The 21,157-nt window shown below is 46.0% G+C and overlaps 1 pseudogene; it reads left to right on the top strand.

Moving 5' to 3' along the window:
* Nucleotides 1-17,760: 17,760 nt before the first annotated feature.
* Nucleotides 17,761-20,815, top strand: LOC124667744 (annotated as a pseudogene).
* Nucleotides 20,816-21,157: the final 342 nt, after the last annotated feature.

The following is a 21,157-nucleotide window of genomic DNA, read 5'->3' as shown; positions in this document are numbered from 1 at the left end:
AGCAAATCCACAGCCCGGATGCTTCTAGACTTCTTTTGCCCACCTAGGGTTTCCAATGAACCCTAGAGAGCAGGTATCTCGATGAATACAAGGGGGAACAAGATTTGGCTCGGTGGAACTATAGATCAAGGCCTCCTCTATCTTTTCCCCGGAGGGATTCGAGTTTGGGTGGAGGAGGAGGGAGATTTGAGGCTTTTGGTGTTTCTATCAATGGAGTATGAGAGAGAGAGCTCAAGAAATGTTTATAGTGTAGTGCCTAAGTGTTCTGATCTAGGTGAAGGGGTATTTATATGATCCCTCGAATTCTAGCCGTTATGACTTGTCCAGCTCAGCAAACAGTCGAGGGAGCCGGTCTTTCGGGCCTGGGGCCGGGCCATCCGGCGCAGGGGCTGATGGCGTGTAACTCACACGTTCGTTGGGAACCCCAAGAGGAAGGTATGATGCGCACAGTAGCAAGTTTTCCCTCAGAAAGAAACCAAGGTTTAATCGAACCAGGAGGAGCCAAGAAGCACGTTGAAGGTTGATGGTCGCGAAATGTGATGCGGCGCAACACCAGGGATTCCGGCGCCAACTAGGAACCTGCACAACACAACCAAAGTACTTTGCCCCAACGAAACAAGTGAGGTTGTCAATCTCACCGGCTTGCTGTAACAAAGGATTAAACGTATCGAGTGGAAGATGTTTGCAAAGAAAACGAGTAAAACAAGTAGATTGTATGCTATGGAAAGAATAGGACCGGGGTCCACAGTTCACTAGAGGTGTCTCTCCCATAAGATAAAAGCATGTTGGGTGAACAAATTACAGTCGGGCAATTGACAAATAGAGAAAGGCATAACAATGCATATACATGACATGGTAAATATAGTGAGATTTAATTGGGCATTACGACAAAGTACATAGACCGCCATCCAACCGCATCTATGCCTAAAAAGTCCACCTTCGAGGTTATCGTCCGAACCCCTCCAGTATTAAGTTGCAAAGCAACAGACAATTGCATTAAGTATTGTGCGTAATGTAATCAATAACTACATCCTTAGACATAGCATCAATGTTTTATCCCTAGTGGCAACAGCACATCACAACCTTAGAACTTTCTGTCACTGTCCCAGGTATCAATGAAGGCATGAACCCACTATCGAGCATAATTACTCCCTCTTGGAGTTAAGAGTAAAAACTTGGCCAGAGCCTCTACTAATAACGGAGAGCATGCAAGATCATAAACAACACATGAACAATAGATTGATAATCACCATAATCATAGTACTCTCTATCCATCGGATCCCGACAAACACAACATATAGAATTACATATAGATGATCTTGATCATGTTAGGCAGCTCACAAGATCTAACAATGAAGCACAACAAGGAGAAGACGACCATCTAGCTACTGCTATGGACCCATGGTCCAGGGGTGAACTACTCACTCATCACTCCGGAGGCGATCATGGCGATGAAGAGTCCTCCGGGAGATGAATCCCCTCTCCGGCAGGGTGCCGGAGGCGATCTCCAGAATCCCCCGAGATGGGATTCGCGGCGGCGGCGTCTCCGTAAGGTTTTCCGTATCGTGGCTCTCGGTGCTCGGGGGTTTCGCGACGGGAGCTTTAAGTAGGCGGAAGGTCAACGCGAGGGGCCACACGAGGGGCCCAGGGGCAGGGCCGCGCGGCCAAGGGCTGGGCCGCGCCGGCCACCCCCTGGCTGCCTCGTGGCCCCACTTCGTTAGGTCTTCGGTCTTCTGGAAGCTTCGTGCAAAAATAGGACCCTGGGCGAAAGTTTCGTCCAATTCCGAGAATATTTCTTTACTAGGATTTCGAAACCAAAAACAGCGAGAAAACAAGCAATCGGCTCTTCGGCATCTTGTTAATAGGTTAGTTCCGGAAAATGCATAAATATGACATATAATGTGCATAAAACATGTAGGTATCATCAATAAAGTAGCATGGAACATAAGAAATTATCGATACGTTGGAGACGTATCGGCATCCCCAAGCTTAGTTCCGCTCGTCCCGAGCAGGTAAAACGATAACAAAGATAATTTCTGAAGTGACATGCCATCAAAATCTTGATCATACTATTTGTAAACATATGTAATGAATGCAGCGATCAAAGCAATGGTGATGACATGAGTAAACAACTGAATCATATAGCAAAGACTTTTCATGAATAGTACTTCAAGACAAGCATCAATAAGTCTTGCATAAGAGTTAACTCGTAAAGCAATAAATCAAAGTAAAGGTGTTGAAGCAACACATAGGAAGATTAAGTTTCAGCGGTTGCTTTCAACTTATAACATGTATATCTCATGGATATTGTCAACATAAAGTAATATAACAAGTGCAATATGCAAGTATGTAGGAATCAATGCACGAGTTCACACAAGTGTTTGCTTCTTAAGGTGGAAGGAGATAGGTAAACCGACTCAACAATAAAAGTAAAAGAATGGTCCTTCGCAGAGGAAAGCATCGATTGCTGTATTTGTGCTAGAGCTTTTATTTTGAAAACATGAAACAATTTTGTCAACGGTAGTAATAAAGCATATGAGTTATGAAAATTATATCTTACAAGTTGCAAGCCTCACGCATAGTATACTAATAGTGCCCGCACCTCGTCCTACTTAACTTGGACTACCGGATCTTTGCATGCCATGTTTCAACCAAGTGTCACAAAGGGGTACCTCCATGCCGCCTGTACAAAGGTCCAAGGAGAATGCTCGCATTTCGGATTTCTCGCTTTTGATTATTCTCAACTTAGACATCCATACCGGGACAACATGGACAACAGATAATGGACTCCTCTTAAATGCATAAGCATGTAGCAAAGTTATTATTCTCATATGAGATTGAGGATATATGTCCAAAACTGAAACTTCCACCATGATTCATGGCTTTAGTTAGCGGCCCAATGTTCTTCTCTAACAATTTTGCATGCTCCAACCACTAAAATGATAGACCTTCGGACAAGACGGACATGCATAGCAACTCACATGATATTCAACAATAGTTGATGGCGTTCCCCCGAAACATGGTTATCGCACAACAAGCAACTTAATAAAATATAAAGTGCATAAGTACATATTCAATACTACGATAGTTTTTAAGGCTATTTTGTCCCATGAGCTATATATTGCAAAGGCGAATGATGGAATTTTAAAGGTAGCACTCAAGCAATTTACTTTGGAATGGCGGAGAAATACCATGTAGTAGGTAGGTATGGTGGACACAAATGGCATAGTAGTTGGCTCAAGGATTTTGGATGCATGAGAAGTATTCCCTCTCGATACAAGGTTTAGGCTAGCAATGTTATTTGAAGCAAACTCAAGGATGAACAAGTGCAGCAAAACTCACATAAAAGACATATTGTAAACATTATAAGACTCTACACTTGTCTTCCTTGTTGTTCAAAACTCAATACTAGATATTATCTAGACCTTAGAGAAACCAAATATGCAAATCAAATTTTAGCAAGCTCTATGTATTTCTTCATTAATGGGTGCAAAGCATATGATGCAAGAGCTTAAACATGAGCACAACAATTGCCAAGTATCACATTATCCAAGACATTTTTAGAATTACTACATGTAGCATTTTCCAATTCCAACCATATAACAATTTAACAAAGAAGAAACTTCGCCTTGAACATTATGAGTAAAGCCTAAGGACACATGTGTCCATATGCAACAGCGGAGCGTGTCTCTCTCCCACAAAGTGAATGCTAGGATCCATCTTATTCAAACAAAAACAAAAACGAAAACAAACCGACGCTCCAAGTAAAGAACACCGAGATGTGACCTGAATAAAAATATAGTTTCGGGGAGGAACCTGATGATGTTGTCGATGAAGAAGGGGATGCCTTGGGCATCCCCAAGCTTAGACGCTTGAGTCTTCTTAAAATATGCAGGGATGAACCACGGGGCATCCCCAAGCTTAGAGCTTTCACTCCTCTTGATCTTAGTATATCATTCTCCTCTCTTGACCCTTGAAAACTTCCTTCACACCAAACTTCAAGCAAACTCATTAGAGGGTTAGTGCATCATTAATAATTCACACATTCAGAGGTGACACAATCATTCTTTTCACTTCTGGACATTGCATAATGCTACTGGACATTAATGGATCAAAGAAATAAATCCAACATAGCAAAAGAGGCAATGCGAAATAAAAGGCAGAATCTGTCAAAAACAGAACAGTCCGTAAAGACGAATTTATAAATGGCACCAGACTTGCTCAAATGGAAAAACTCAAAACTAATGAAAGTTGCGTATATATCTGAGGATCACGCTCGTAAATTGGCAGATTTTTTAGAATTTTCTACAGGGAATTATGCCCAGATTCGTGACAGACAGCAATGCTGTTTCTGCGCAGCGATCCCAAATATAACCTCAACTTTGACATAGAAACTTTACTTGGCACAAAAACATGATAAGGAGAGGTTGCTACAGTAGTAAACAACTTCCAAGACTCAATAAAACAAAAAATTGCTGTAGGTAAAAACATGGGTTGTCTCCCATAAGCGCTTTTCTTTAACGCCTTTCAGCTAGGCGCGAAAGTGCAAATCAAGTATTATCGAGAGATGGTGTGTCAACCTTACCTTGGGCTTCATCTTTACCTTTCTTAATGTTTTTCTTTCCTTTTGGTTTAGGAAATATATGATTCCCCCTGGTATAGAGGTGAATTTCAGAGTGCCTTCTCCCACATCAATGACTGCTCCCAATAATTTCAGCAAGGATCTTCCGAATATGATTTTTCCTGTTTCAATAATAAGATAATCAATGGATACTGTTCTTCCACGAATGGTTGTATGCACACCTGCAGCTATTCCCTTAGGAATTATGATAGAGTTATCAATAAGAGCTATTTCTTCTCCCCCTTTATCGACTCCCCAAAGTTTCAAAGATTTATAAATGTTTTCAGGCATAAGGCAAAATTCATACATAATATCACAATAGGCATGAAGAGTTCGATCACCGATGACAATTTTAACAGAAGGGTCCCATGATGAAGGTTTAGGATTCTCTAAGACTTGTTCAAGACGATTACGAACACAGTGATAATTATCATTTAAGCGAGATGTACTTATCTCGAGATTGTTCAATCTATTATGAATGCTAATAAGGGCTGAATCAAAGTTATTAGCTGAATCATGTGATGCAACCAATTTCTTTATGGCATTAAAAGCTTGATCCCCATTACAATGAAGGAAATCTCCTCCTACTAAAGTGTCCAAAGCATATCTATAGCGAACCATAAGACCAAAATAAAAATTACTAAGGAGCAAACTTAGAGTCATTTGAGGTTCAGTTTTGCGATAAGAAGTAAAAATTCTAGACCAAGCATCCTTAAAACTCTCCTCATCCCCTTGCTTGAAAGTGAAAACTAAGTCTTCAGGTGAAGAAGTAACAGGTTCAGAGCTAGACATGGTAATAAAAGTAACTAAAAAAAAATTTTTTTTTTGTATTTTAAATATAGAGTGCAGGACAATAAAGCAAACTAGATAGAGTAAATGCGAGTAACTAATTTTTTTGTGTTTTTGATATAGCAAACAAGATAATAAATAAAGTAAGGCTAGCAACTAATTTTTTTTTGTATTTTGATTTAGGTGCAGCAAACAAAGTAGTAAATAAAATAAAGCAAGACAAAAACAAAGTAAAGAGATTGAGAAGTGGAGACTCCCCTTGCAGCGTGTCTTGATCTCCCCGGCAACGGCGCCAGAAAAAGAGCTTGATGGCGTGTAACTCACACGTTCGTTGGGAACCCCAAGAGGAAGGTATGATGCGCACGGTAGCAAGTTTTCCCTCGGAAAGAAACCAAGGTTTAATCGAACCGGGAGGAGCCAAGAAGCACGTTGAAGGTTGATGGTCGCGAAATGTGATGCGGCGCAACACCGGGGATTCCGGCGCCAACTAGGAACCTGCACAACACAACCAAAGTACTTTGCCCCAACGAAACAGTGAGGTTGTCAATCTCACCGGCTTGCTGTAACAAAGGATTAAACGTATCGAGTGGAAGATGTTTGCAAAGAAAACAGTAAAACAAGTAGATTGTATGCTATGGAAAGAATAGGACCGGGGTCCACAGTTCACTAGAGGTGTCTCTCCCATAAGATAAAAGCATGTTGGGTGAACAAATTACGGTCGGGCAATTGACAAATAGAGAAAGGCATAACAATGCATATACATGACATGGTAAATATAGTGAGATTTAATTGGGCATTACGACAAAGTACATAGACCGCCATCCAACCGCATCTATGCCTAAAAAGTCCACCTTCGGGTTATCGTCCGAACCCCCTCCGAGTATTAAGTTGCAAAGCAACGGACAATTGCATTAAGTATTGTGCGTAATGTAATCAATAACTACATCCTTAGACATAGCATCAATGTTTTATCCCTAGTGGCAACGAGCACATCACAACCTTAGAACTTTCCGTCACTCGTCCCGGTATCAATGAAGGCATGAACCCACTATCGAGCATAATTACTCCCTCTTGGAGTTAAGAGTAAAAACTTGGCCGAGCCTCTACTAATAACGGAGAGCATGCAAGATCATAAACAACACATGAACAATAGATTGATAATCACCATAATCATAGTACTCTCTATCCATCGGATCCCGACAAACACAACATATAGAATTACATATAGATGATCTTGATCATGTTAGGCAGCTCACAAGATCTAACAATGAAGCACAACAAGGAGAAGACGACCATCTAGCTACTGCTATGGACCCATGGTCCGGGGGTGAACTACTCACTCATCACTCCGGAGGCGATCATGGCGATGAAGAGTCCTCCGGGAGATGAATCCCCTCTCCGGCGAGGGTGCCGGAGGCGATCTCCAGAATCCCCCGAGATGGGATTCGCGGCGGCGGCGTCTCTGTAAGGTTTTCCGTATCGTGGCTCTCGGTACTGGGGGTTTCGCGACGGGAGCTTTAAGTAGGCGGAAGGTCAACGCGAGGGGCCACACGAGGGGCCCAGGGGGCAGGGCCGCGCGGCCAAGGGCTGGGCCGCGCCGGCCACCCCCCTGGCTGCCTCGTGGCCCCACTTCGTTAGGTCTTCGGTCTTCCGGAAGCTTCGTGCAAAAATAGGACCCCGGGCGAAAGTTTCGTCCAATTCCGAGAATATTTCTTTACTAGGATTTCGAAACCAAAAACAGCAGAAAACGACGAATCGGCTCTTCGGCATCTTGTTAATAGGTTAGTTCCAGAAAATGCATAAATATGACATATAATGTGCATAAAACATGTAGGTATCATCAATAAAGTAGCATGGAACATAAGAAATTATCGATACGTTGGAGACGTATCAGGGGCCGGTCCCGCCGGGCCACATGCCGGACCAACCGGCCGCAACCGGATCGTGTGCCGGGCCGAGACCGAAGCGGCTTGTGGGCTTACAGAACATTGCTTCGGATGTCACTGGTGTAGGAGCCGGCTTGTGCGGGGGAGGCCGGGGCACAGGCCGACGTCGCCGGACGAGAGACCGGACCATCTGGTCTGAACCGGACCGTGCGCCGGGCCAGCATCGGGCGGAGGTGGAGGCGTTACTGGAAGTCACCCGGATGGCACCGATACCAGGGCCGGTCGGCGCCGGGCCAGCCGGTGCCACGGCCGGTCCAGCCGGACCACAGACCGGCCAGAGGCAGAACAACCGTTCTTCATTTTTTGTCGAAGTGGGGGGTCTCCCTTTACCTTCTTGTTCCACTGATACACCATTATGCCTATTTGGCTAATACCTGGGAACAATCTTATAGACATGTATTAGTCCGATTACTCTAGCAATGGTGTCATTGTTACCAAAATAATAGATAAGGGTAAAATACCCTTACAGAATGGATCGCCGCAGACAGATAGCGCGGCCCAACGTGATGATGCCGACGGGTGCGCGTTCGCCTGGTTATCCGTTGCGACCCAAAGCTGGCTAAAATCTGACCCTAGGTATGCCTGCTGCCTCCAAGATCACCTGCGCTGCCATGCGCGTACACGCCTAGGTATGCATCGGCCCATCTCTCATACTCGCCACAGGACGACTTGCCCGAGGTTGGTGAGTCCATAACAGGGTCCTCGCCGGGCTCCATTGACCTGAACCGCATGCCAGCGCTTCACTCGAAGACGCCACGGGCGGTGCCGGCTGCCTCCATGTCGTGTGCCTGCAGCGTGTACGACCAAAGTAGTGCCAGTTTGAGCTGGCAACTATGGCTCCTACGATGCATTTCGCACGCATGAGCTATGGCTCCTACGACGAAATGTCGCGCTAGTTTGAGCCGGTAACTTGATCAATATTTATGTAGTTTAACTTTTTGATTCGTCGAAACGGAGGTAGTACCTGTTGTTACAGTGACACGTACGCTATAAGCATGTGCGGAGCAACTGTGCAGTGCATCATGGCCTGGCCTCCGAGAGACGAGAGCCGTCCAATTATCCTACGAAGGACTCCTACGGCTAGCTCTAAAAAGCTGAAGACTGCCAGGTCACGTACGTGTTTCGTCGGGATTCGTTTTCTCCCTGATGTCAGCACGGGATGCATCAAAGATTCCAAGTTCCCCTTGCGTAGTTGTGTTCGTCGCCAAGATCTGTAAACCGTGGCTGTCCGACCAGCTCTTTTGTCCATCGAATATGCTACAGTACTGTAGTGGGTCCACATGTGTCGTAAAAAATACTTCAGCGATGTGGAGTATATCTATTGTGTGCTTCATTGGACAGGCCTACAATAACAAGAGCGTACCTTCAGCGATGGCCAGTTGGCCAGTATTAGCTCCTAGAAAATTACGTTAACATCAGCGATAGCCATCGTTTACTAGCTCAATGCACCTTTTTCTCCATTTTCTCTTCCTTTTCCCCATGCCATGATACCAAAAGGAGTTCCGCGAGAGAGGGCGACATTGTAGCCAAAGAATGGGAGGAGGGGTCGGAGCAGAAAGTGACATGTTGGGGGTGGCACGTCGCTGTAATTTGTGGCAGAGTGAAATGCAGAGGTAGAAAGCGATCGACAACGTGTTTCCCAGCGACCATGGGGAGTATTGCAGGAATGAAAATGTTTGGCACGTCGTTAACTTAAATTACTGTGACTCTTGTGGAGTTTTATGGGCCTAGCTCCAAGACACACCCACTCCGTTTCCATATTTTCCACGCCAAACTTGCTCTTCTTTCTTCGATGCCCACTATTATGGCACAGATAAGTTGGAGCCTATGTCGTGTTGTGCAAGGCGAAACTATGTCTATGGGACATGCTGATTTTTCTTTGCACAACCACAATAATTAGGATAGTGGAAGTCATGATCCTTCAGAAGGACATTTATCGGTGCCGCCGTCGAGGCTCATATGCACAAAGTAAACCGTAAAAAAGTGGGAGGTAAGGTAATTGCCACCTACAAGCCAAGTCAGCAATTCCGAGTTGGTAATAACATCGTGGATCGTCAAAACAATGGATGCATTTGCCACAGCCTAGTCAGCATCTGGCACTTTGCAGCAACCCCATTAGACGCACACGTCTAAGGCGGGCCAGCATCATTGTTGGTTCACTCGGAGGAATGCGATGAAGAAGAGAATGCCCATCTGACATTGGATGGCACACCTGGCAAGCAATGCAGTGTTCACTCTGATTCGGATTTACCTTTTCGACTTAGACTTCTCATAGTGGGAGTAACTTAGCTAGTAACATCACACAACTCAATACATTTTGGTGACATGGCATGACAATGAATGAAGAAAGAGAGTGAGGTGGTAACTAGCTATGTTACCATAACATCACACACCCCAAAACAAGATGAGTCTACATCATAGTAAAGACACAATGCATGACACCACATATAAGTTACTACCCACTATGGAGGTAGTAACTTAGACTAGTAACATATGCCATGTTACTAGTCTAAGTTACTCCCACTATGACTAGCCTTCCTCGCTGTCATTTTCTCTCCTCTAGAATAGCTAGCTAGATGCAGTATTTTTGTTTTGGATCTACTTCTGTTTACCAGCTACCATTATTGTGCTATTTAATTGTGCTTTGAATCTTGGCAGTTTCGATTCCGTCCGGTGTCAGTCGGCATGTAGTAGAGGTCGGGACCGATGATCCCAAAAGCAACTGATGGCCAAATCTTTTAGCCCCCTTATTCTAGCCACTATTTAAATATATAGGTCCCTACTATATAGTCCAAATGATGGAGAACCATTCATCTTTAGAAAACGCATGTCATTTGTCTCCAGGAATTGTGTTGCAACAACATGAACTTTTATTAATTAGGTGGACCAGATCAGCCGTAATGCAATCTCGGTCGCACGTGCGAATCGGTGCAGGTAGAGTAGCAGGACAGGTTGAATGTGCTGGTAATTTTCTCTGGTTGAACTTTCTCCGTCGATGAATAAGAGTATTTCTAGCTTTTATATTTTATTAAAAAAATTGATAAGTTTTATTTAAAATAGAAGAAACAAATATAATGTCAAATGGTATACAATGAAATTACATTAGAAACACATAATATAGTGTAATAAATTATGCTGCTTTTTTTTTTATAAAGTTGATCAAATTTAGAAGAAAAAAATTAATTTGGGCCATGCCCTACAAGCAGACTTTCGCGGACCGAGTGCGCAGAACATGTATATCAAGGCATCTCCAGCGCTCCGACCAATTTCGAACACCAAATGTGTTTGTTTTTATAATGGCGTCCAGCCATGTTTATCCATTTGTGTTAGGTGGTAGCCCCAACGGCCCGACGCAGTGTAATCATGCGGATACTCGACAAAGGCCCTTTGCCGTGTACATTTCCGTGGCACTCGGCAAAGAAAGGGCACCTCTGCTTGTCGTTCGCTAATTCTTTGCCAAGTGTTACCATTCGGATACTCGACAAGACCCTTCGCCGTGTATATTTTCGTGGCACTCGGCAAAGAAAGGGCACCCCAATTTGATCAACTTTTTATACAAAACTAAATGTCAATATAAATATACTAATGATAATTTAGTATCATATAAATACTACACGATTATTTCATAAAATTTGTTCAATTTAATAAAATTTAACTAAAAATAAAACTGAAATATCCTTATTTACGAACGGAGGAGGCAGTACCATAACCCTAGTAGCTGTGAAGTCTCACTGCTCAACCCTAGTGGCGAGTTTGATTAACGATTGGTTGGCCTTCGCAGCTGGGAGCCAAAGTACGTATGGACGGACCTCAGTCGCTACTATAGATAAATGGTACACGTAGGCTCCTCTGTCAGTCTGTCACCGCCCCCACGAGCTCCGGTCGTCCGCGCTGCTATCATACATGCACGTGAGCCGAATCCGGGCTCCAGCAAGTTAATCATACATGTTCTCTATGAGACTACTATGCAAAATTTGCATCTGCCCCGTAGAGGCATCTTTTATTAAACTTTAAAGGGGATCATACATATTTGGAACATCGAAATTGTTTATTTTAGTCCGTTTGCGATGGAGTGCGAAGAGGTTAGAGGCCCATGTCTGGATATGGGTGCCTGTGCACCCAACAACGTCCAGTTTGGTTCGTGGCTGGGTAATTTAAGCCAATTTCTATATGCACATTTCACAAATATAAATAATCCAAACTTAGAAGAAATAATAGCAAATAATCTAACTTTATCGAAAATGATAACATATTAAGTATTACTACGAGGTAGTTCAAATTTTGAACTGTGTGTATCTTCTTGTTCTTTTGGGCCCTACTTTTGTTTGGGGAACGAGATTGTCGTCGAACAATGGCTCGTCACCGATATATATCGTGGTTGGTTGGATGTCAACTCGGGTAGCACTATGGGTGTCAAAACTTGGGTCTCGGTGTCGGCCCCTTCATTCATCATGGTCTCCATGATCACGTCCTCATCCTCAAAGAAGGCATGATACATATGTCGTCGGCTCGGAAGCAAATCATGCTAATTATATGGATGCAAAGATGGAAGCAAAATAGATTCATAGCAGGTAGGACGGTGAACTGGGTCACATTGTAGGGAACGGGGATGGCGTCGGAGACAACCGCTTTATGGGCTTCCTTTGTATACCCCTTGTCAAGCCGCTCGCCGGCACGTTGAGGTCGATGTTTGGAACATCCGGCATGGCCAGGAAAGACGCACAGACCTCCAGCGACGTGTGTCCCTCGACAGTTGGGATGGCGCCGATGCGTGCCCTGATGACCGTGGGGGATTATTCGTGGACATGCCAGAGCTCGTCGCCAGGGCGTTGGTTAGCGCCTTCCAATTCATCATGTGCGTAGTTTGGGTGGCCATGGCCTTGGCCTTACCACAAGCCTGAACTTTGGGCTGCCTATGCCCTTTCTTGGGCCGCTACGATGTTTCAAGAAATACATGTGAGTGAGACTATTAAACAACTTTATTTGAGAGGAAGTTCAAGGAAATACTGTCCCTTCTCAATAAAATGTTGAAAAAAATAAACTTTTAGCCACACTCCGTTTAATCTGATTGTACGTATCTTAAACGTCGCATGTTTTACGAGGGGAGAATGTCAACACAAAGGACTTAAATGAGAGAAATCTTTATCACAAGCAAGTGGAATGAAAAATCTCACTCTTTGCATCATCATAAAAAAAAACAAAATTGATGTTGCATTTCAGTTATCACCTAAAACAATATATGTTGGAATGCTCAGGATGACTTAATTACTTTTTGTACCGTAAAATGTAACTTCTTTGCTAATTATCGACTAGATGAACATTAACATGCATAATAGTCCAACATCACATGGAAAATTCATCCGTGCACTTATGTGCCAGGGCACCCTATACATGGGGAAAAATCAGTAATTCAAAAAAACCCCAAAAAATTCAAACCTTTTTTTGGAATCAAAGATGATCATGTATTATACATGTGAAAAAATATTTCTCCATGGTGAGTTTCATTGATTCCTGGGTCAAAAAAAGAACTTGAAACACCCTATATATACAAGTATGATTCAGGCTATATTTCATATATTTGGTTTTTTCCTAAGGAAAATAGGAATCAGTTCTTGGCCAAATAATTTTATACGAGTACAATACTTGATCATCTTTGATTCCAATAAAACTGTAAATTTTTGACTTTTTTGAAATCACTAAATTTTTGGGTGCGTATAGGGTGATGTGGCACCCGAGAGCCAAAAATTCCCGTCCAGTGTCACATATAGATTATTGACTAGCTTGTGGAGCCAACTTTAAATGGAACACCTGGATTATTAATATGAATTTTCATGAAAATGGCACAATACTCATTAGCTAGATTACAAATTAAAAGATGGGACCTCGACTAAAGATATATTTTAACATTATAAAATACTAGTCAACATCACGTAGAAACAATTGACTAGCTCATGGAGTGGACTTCAAATGACACATGTGGTTGTTGTTACGATTTCTACGAAAATAGCATAGTAATCACTCAGCTAAAAATTTATTAGATACTTTTATCATGATATTTGGGATCTTTAACTTCCGTGCAATAAGATGAATGATCTCACATTTGTTACTCAAGCCCTTAAGCCGAAATGCAACAAGTCATTCACAATCTGCATGAGAGTGTGAATGGCCTGTTGCCTCCCGGGCTCGAGGGCTTGAGGTGGCCATTCACGGCTCACGCAGGTTGTGAGTGGCTAGTTGCCTCCGGGCTTGAGGGCTTGATGTGGCCATTCACGGCTCAGCGCAGGTTGTGAATGGCTTTTTGCCTCCCTGCGCGAGGGCTTGAGGTGCGACACCTGATAGCAACGCCAGAACCGATCGAGGCGTGCCTTCTGTATGAGCCTATCTAGCTAGTTACAAAGATGTCATGTCGACCGATCGTGAACTGTTGGACAAGCTAGCACTTCCAAATTGCTACAAACATTTCCGCGTGTCCGTTTTTTTCCCATAATACACATGAATCGTCCTTTCTGCTCTTTCCTGGGAGACTCATTCGGAGCAGAGATACTTGCTATTTACGCCGTAGGCTCCGCTCGCACCAACACCCAGGTACGAGCCCGTGTCGTCCGGGTTGTTATGCGCGTGAGCCTAGTCTCGGCCAGCTCCAGCAATTCAACCGATGCCGTGGCTAGGCCAAAAGCAGCGCTAGCACCACATGCAAACAGTGTAGAGAAACAAGATAGGTTACCATTATGCATAGGGCCTAATTATGCATGTTCTATCACCAGCTCTCTCAGTGCAAAATTTCCATCTGTGCGCTAAGTCGGCATGGAGCTGCTATAACATACAGATCATGGGCCACTCAAGCACATGCATGCACTCGTTTCGCCACGGCCGGTACGCGTGTGTCAAGGAGAAATATCTTTTGTTCCACGTATGGGACATCCCGTGTTCACCGATTCATGAGCGGACCTTGCCATCCCTAAGCCCAGGCGGCCGTCCGGGCTTGCCAACCGCACAAAGCTACAATTTGTGATATTCAATAGCAATGTCATCTAAAATTTGTTGAGTATATAAGCAAATATCCATATGAAATAATCCGTACGAGTAATTGATAAATCATGACTATGAAAACAGTAAGGAAACTAATTATGCAGACTAGTAAGGTAGATGAACAGATCACATCTAAACAAGACAAACCGATCGCATCTACCACAGAAACTAGAACAAGAAGCTCTAACAGAAACTGAAAGAGAAACGACAAGATCACATACTTCGTAGCAGCGTCGTTGTCGCCCATGTTGAGGTTGTCGAAGAAGTCGCTAAGGTCCGGGAAGAAGTTGTCGGTGTGGAGAAACTCGTCGTCCGAAGACGACGTCGTCGTTGCCGCGTAGTCGCGCCGGAGCGCTCCCCAAAAACCCGATTGCCCCTCACCCGTACGGAGTTCACGAGAGGCGGGGTTCCGGAGGCCTCATCGTCCCGGCAGTCGGTGCACGCCGACGGACGGGATGAGGAAGACGAAGGCGGCGGCACAAAGAACTGGAAACAGTTAGTCGCATATGTGGCACGTACAGGCTAGGGTTCTTGTCTGCGCTTATATAGTGCGGCTCGGGAAGGTCGTGGGACGCAGCCCACGTACGAGTTCACGATCCAGAAAAACCGGAACAAAAACGGCTGAGTTAACGCGTCCGTTAATAGCTCATAATTGTGATTGATTACACAATTAATTTCCCGAACAGCAAAAAAGATAAGCTCGGCTCGGCGAGATTCTCACAACCCGTGCCGTGCCGTGCCGTGCCGTGCCGTGCCGTGCCGATGCGGGCGGAGGAGGAGGAGTGCGCGAGGGCTCTCTCTCTCTTCTCACTCACTTACTAGGACTAGAACAGCCCACCTTATATACCACTCCAACTCTCTCTCAACTAGCAGTGTGGGACTAAACTTTAGCCCCCACTAGTGCTGCCACTGATTTATGATATGGGCCATGTGAGTTTCAGAATTTGATAATGGGCCATGGGCCAAAGACCAAATGCCCACAAATTCCAGCAAAATTTGGCAGTATAACCTTGTGTGCCTATGCTTCGTGAAGTTTCTATGTTCGCCACTGGTTTGATTCACATTGTTCCATACTTTAAGATCTGTGCTCTGCTGCCAGGGTTCGTAAAGTTTCATCAAGTTTCAAGGTTTCAAAACGAAATTGCGCACAGCGAAACATAGTGATTTCGTGCAAGGGAGGTCTGACAAACGCCACTCTAATATGTCGAGGACATCCACCAAGTGCCGAGCTCACTCTGGTGCGTTGCTTACTGTCCCGTCTACTTAATTAATCGCTGTAATTTTCTCTCCAGCTAGCTTCACTATTTTTCCTTGCTTGGATCCAGATGTGTGGCAGCATTATTGCGCTACTTAGTTAATTCTTCTGTGGACCTTTCCAGTTTGGTATTTCCGGCTCATGTGGAGTACATCAGCGGTCGAGATCAGAGATCCCAAAAGCAACCAATGGCCAAATCTTTTGGGCCCCAAATTCTGGCCATTTGTGTACTAAATTAGGCACCTTGTGGTATAGGGTCCAAATGATGCAGAACCGTCCTTTATAAAACCCCCCACATGTCCTGCGTCATTCCCAATAATTGTGCCACGACAGCATGAACTTCACATGTGCGTAACAAAGATCAGCGGACAAGGGCAATATTGCAAGCTCCATGCCTCACGCGATTGCTTCGTTTTGTTGAGTAAGAGTGTTAAAATTGATTGATGGTGCTTTATTCACGCGATGTAACAATGTTGGTAAGTTCATATATGTTGGGTTAACAAAAACAGCCTTGCAAAAGCATGAACCACATGTAAGCTCTTTTTATGAGCTACATATCTACCCTGTGGTAACCCCTCTGTTGGATTGTTTCAAAACTATAAAAAAAAAAACTTGATGTAGCAATTCTGAAGAAAACTGAATTTCTGAACTACTTTTCAGTTTTCTAAATCTGTTCCATATAGTGTTATCATGTCGAGTTTGTGGGCTTTATATACGATATTTCTTACATCTAAAAATGTGTGTTACAATTATATGTGTACATTTTTAATGAGGTTGATTGTGAACTCTTTGGCAAGCACTTCTCAAAAATAATATTAGAAGGCAAACCCATTACGGTACGCCCTCAATGTGGTCGACCTATTTTCTCTCTCTCTCTCTCTCTCTCTCTACCGTCCACAGAACGGTCACATTTGGCATCTAAAATTACCCTTTATAATCAGACACTATTTCTTTCTTAAAGATTGAATAATAAGCTCAAGGGCAATCAATTTCCAACGGACTTGGACCGTTCGCTCATTGTGACATCTTCTTTAGCCTGTAGGATTCTCCCTAAGTTCATGCTTTCAAACAACCAGCTTCCAGTTTGTCTTTGGTCGACAACACCATCGCTAAAGAGACACTTCTAGGTCTGCTTGGAAGATCATCATAATGCCGGTCGAGCCAAGTGACCAAAGTAATGAAAATAGAAAGTTATTAAGAAAGAAGGTGTGTTGTAAATTTACCAAAAGATGGTTACAATATTCAGAAAAGGTTAAAGATATATGATTGCATATTGAAAAAAGGTTAAAGATGTTTTATTTCCTCGCTAATTTACTGTACGACAACTATCTGCACTGGCTTTCCTGTGGTATATATAGTAGCATTTCTTCAATTAATGGCGTTTGAAAAATAAATATTTTTGGTGCGGCTTGAAGTGTCCCATATATACACACACACACACAAAGGTAGTGACGTTCATATAGGATGGAGAAGAGTGTCGACAAATATAGGTCTACTACTATCTCACCCACCTTACTGGAATCAGCTGAGCGAGCCCGTCCAGAGGACGGATGCATGTGTTTGCGGTCTCACATGGCCAATGTCGGCCTTCTCCGTCGCTGACCCGTGGGCCCGACGAGCCAGACGTGTCCGTGCTGGCACCCTACCATTTTAATCTTTAGCGATCAACGGACGGGAGCGCTCGACGGAGGGGACGCGTATGTACGTACAGGCTGTTGTTCAAAACTATTTGACGCAACGGGCCAAAACCCCTTCGAAAACCCCCCGGCCCGGCCAGCTATAAATCGCGCCCGCTCGCTCCTCCGTCCATCCATCCATCCACCGGCCAGAGTTCACTCAGCCTTCCTCGGAACCATCGACCGGGCCGCCGCCGACGCGACGCCATGGAGTCCAGCGCCGTCGTCCCCGGCACCACGGCGCCGCTGCTTCCTTATGCGTACGCGCCGCTGCCGTCGTCTGCGGACGACGCCCGTGAAAACCGGAGTAGCGGCGGCGTGAGGTGGCGCGCGTGCACCGCCGTGCTGGCCGCATCGGCGTTGGCGGTGCTCGTCGTCGTCGGGCTCCTCGCGGGCGGCAGGGTGGATCGTGGTCCGGCCGGCGGAGACGTGGCGTCGGCCACGGTGCCGGCCGTGCCGATGCAGTTCCCGAGGAGCAGGGGCAAGGACTTCGGCGTGTCGGAGAAGTCGTCGGGCGCCTACTCCGCCGATGGCGGGTTCCCGTGGAGCAACGCCATGCTGCAGTGGCAGCGCACCGGGTTCCATTTCCAGCCGGAGCAGCACTACATGAACGGTACGCGCGCGCATGCAGTTGCTATCTAGTGTATTCAGATTCAGATTTCGTTTTCTTGCGTTTTCCTTTGATCAGACGTACGTACGTGGTCTGATTCTGAATTTCTGATGGATCATCCGAGAAACCAGCTGATGGATTTCCTGTTTGTCTGTTGCCGGCGGCGTGCTCTGTTCTGCAGATCCCAACGGCCCCGTGTACTACGGCGGATGGTACCACCTCTTCTACCAGCACAACCCCAAGGGCGACAGCTGGGGCAACATCGCCTGGGCCCACGCCGTGTCCAAGGACATGGTCAACTGGCGCCACCTCCCGCTCGCCATGGTTCCCGACCAGTGGTACGACAGCAACGGCGTCCTCACCGGCTCCATCACCGTGCTCCCCGACGGCCAGGTCATCCTGCTCTACACCGGCAACACCGACACCCTAGCCCAGGTCCAGTGCCTCGCCACGCCCGCCGACCCGTCCGACCCGCTCCTCCGCGAATGGATCAAGCACCCCGCCAACCCCATCCTCTACCCTCCCCCCGGCATCGGGCTCAAGGACTTCCGCGACCCGCTCACCGCCTGGTTCGACCACTCGGACGACACCTGGCGCACCGTCATCGGCTCCAAGGACGACGACGGCCACGCCGGCATCATCCTCAGCTACAAGACCAAGGACTTCGTCAACTACGAGCTCATGCCGGGGAACATGCACCGCGGGCCCGACGGCACCGGAATGTACGAGTGCATCGACCTCTACCCCGTCGGAGGCAACTCGTCCGAGATGCTCGGCGGCGACGACTCGCCCGACGTGCTCTTCGTGCTCAAGGAGAGCAGCGATGACGAACGTCACGACTACTATGCGCTCGGGAGGTTCGACGCCGTCGCCAACGTTTGGACGCCCATCGACCGGGAGCTGGACCTCGGGATCGGCCTCAGGTACGACTGGGGAAAGTACTACGCCTCCAAGTCCTTCTACGACCAGAAGAAGAACCGCCGCATCGTATGGGCATACATCGGCGAGACCGACTCCGAGCAGGCCGACATCACCAAGGGCTGGGCCAATCTCATGGTATGCACTTGCACAAATCCGCATCGTTCTTCTACTACTAGTATTTACCTTATTTGCATATATTCTGTCATTATCATCCTCATTGCTTCATTTGCCGGCACAATCATGGAGGGCGACTAACACAATTGGACGTCTTGTCGCTTGTTTCTTTCTTGTTTCACGGTCACCTCTCGTTCTACTGTGTAGGTCGCTAGCGTAATTAGCTGCTAGCTGCCTCTTGGCACGGACGTCTAATAGTGTTAGTACCTTATTTGCATATATTCTGTCATCGTCGCCATTGCTTCATGGCTGCATCGCCGGCACATCATAGAGGACGTCTTGTCGCTTGTTTCTTTCTTGTTTAATGGTCACCTCTCCGTCGGTTCTACTGTAGGCAGGTCACTATCGTAATTAGCTGCTAGCTGCCTTGTTGACACACATGGTGTGCCCGTCCTCTTTGGCTCTGCCTGCCTGCATGCATGTCGCATTCAGTCCCTAGTTAAAATCGCAGATCTACCATCGACTACTCATATGCCTAGTGTAGTAGTGTGTCCTTTCCCCCAGTATAGAATTTGCTTGTATTTTTGTTAATCGCCATGGTAGGTGCTTGATGCTGAACTAATCATTTATTTACTTACCGATCGGGTACATAGGCCGGCTGAATTTCAACGGCTTGTTTCCTTTGGGTTCACTTTCATCATTGATCTCACACTGCACCTCCCAAGAGAGATCATGATGGACGATCAAGTGTCCATTTTCAGTGTAGTGGAAATTAGCTAGCATTGCTCCACAATCGTACTCATCAACTTGTTGCTTATTAAATTGTTTATGTGAAGACTACGATATCTTCTTTGTTCGTGCCGTTGTTTCTTTAAGAGAAATCGGTGGAGGGCGCGGGCCCTTTATATTGAGTAAATAAACAAGACTATACGTAGTTGTTTGCAGTCAAGTTAAATAATTGATTCATTATAACGGTAAATGTATCATCGTGTGTGCAGACGATTCCAAGAACGGTGGAGCTTGACAGGAAGACCCGCACAAACCTCATCCAATGGCCAGTGGAGGAGGTCGACACCCTACGCAGGAACTCCTCGGACCTCGGTCGCATCACCGTCAACGCTGGCTCCATCATTCGCCTCCCCCTCCACCAGGGCGCTCAACTCGACATCGAGGCCTCCTTCCAACTCAACTCTTCCGACGTGGATGCTATCAACGAGGCCGACGTCGGCTACAACTGCAGCACCAGCGGTGCCGCCGTACGGGGGGCGCTCGGCCCCTTTGGGCTTCTCGTTCTCGCCAACGGCCGCACCGAACAGACGGCTGTGTACTTCTACGTGTCCAAGGGCGTCGACGGCGGCCTCCAGACCCACTTCTGCCACGACGAGTCACGGTCGACACGGGCAAAGGATGTCGTGAATAGGATGATTGGCAGCATCGTGCCGGTGCTTGACGGTGAGACCTTTTCGGTGAGGGTGCTAGTGGACCACTCCATCGTGCAGAGCTTCGCGATGGGCGGGAGGATCACGGCGACGTCGCGGGCGTACCCGACGGAGGCCATCTACGCGGCCGCGGGGTCTACCTCTTCAACAACGCCACGGGCGCCACCGTCACCGCCGAGAGGCTCGTCGTGCACGAGATGGCCTCAGCTGACAACCATATCTTCACGAACGACGACTTGTAGATGAAACCAAGTTGAGCTCGTGTTGCATTCTTGTTAACGGCCGGTGATTGCCTATCTACACATTCATTTGGCGTTCGATCGGCGGGTTCCTTGATCTTGTCATGGATGGGGATCGTACAATAGTTTTTGATTTGGTTTTTTTTGTATCGGGGTGATGTATGAAATTAGATGACTGTCCTGCCCCCAAGTCGTAACTATCTGCAGTGACTATGATGACAGTGTCATCTATCAACTGTACCAGATTACTTAATTTCCAAAGGGGGTTTCCTTTTAATCGAGTCATGAGATCCTCAAATTTCGTCTAGCTGCAAAACCCTGTAGATTCTATTTTATCAGGTGATCCTCACTGCAACTTAAAAAAATTCCTGGTCGCAGGGAAAAGCCGCTAAATTTATCCTAAACTCTGTCAAGGATATATCGCAAAAAAATAAATAGAATCAGGGTACGCAACGGGCAGCATTTGGAGTTTGGGGTTCAGAACACTTGAGCAGCAGACTCTGGTGCTAGCTGCGTTT

Source organism: Lolium rigidum, chromosome 1 (assembly GCF_022539505.1).
Source record: "Lolium rigidum isolate FL_2022 chromosome 1, APGP_CSIRO_Lrig_0.1, whole genome shotgun sequence".
In the NCBI taxonomy this organism is placed as follows: Eukaryota; Viridiplantae; Streptophyta; class Magnoliopsida; order Poales; family Poaceae; genus Lolium; species Lolium rigidum.
The sequence above is the reverse complement of the archived record's forward strand: the minus strand, read 5'-3'. Positions and strand labels throughout refer to the sequence as shown.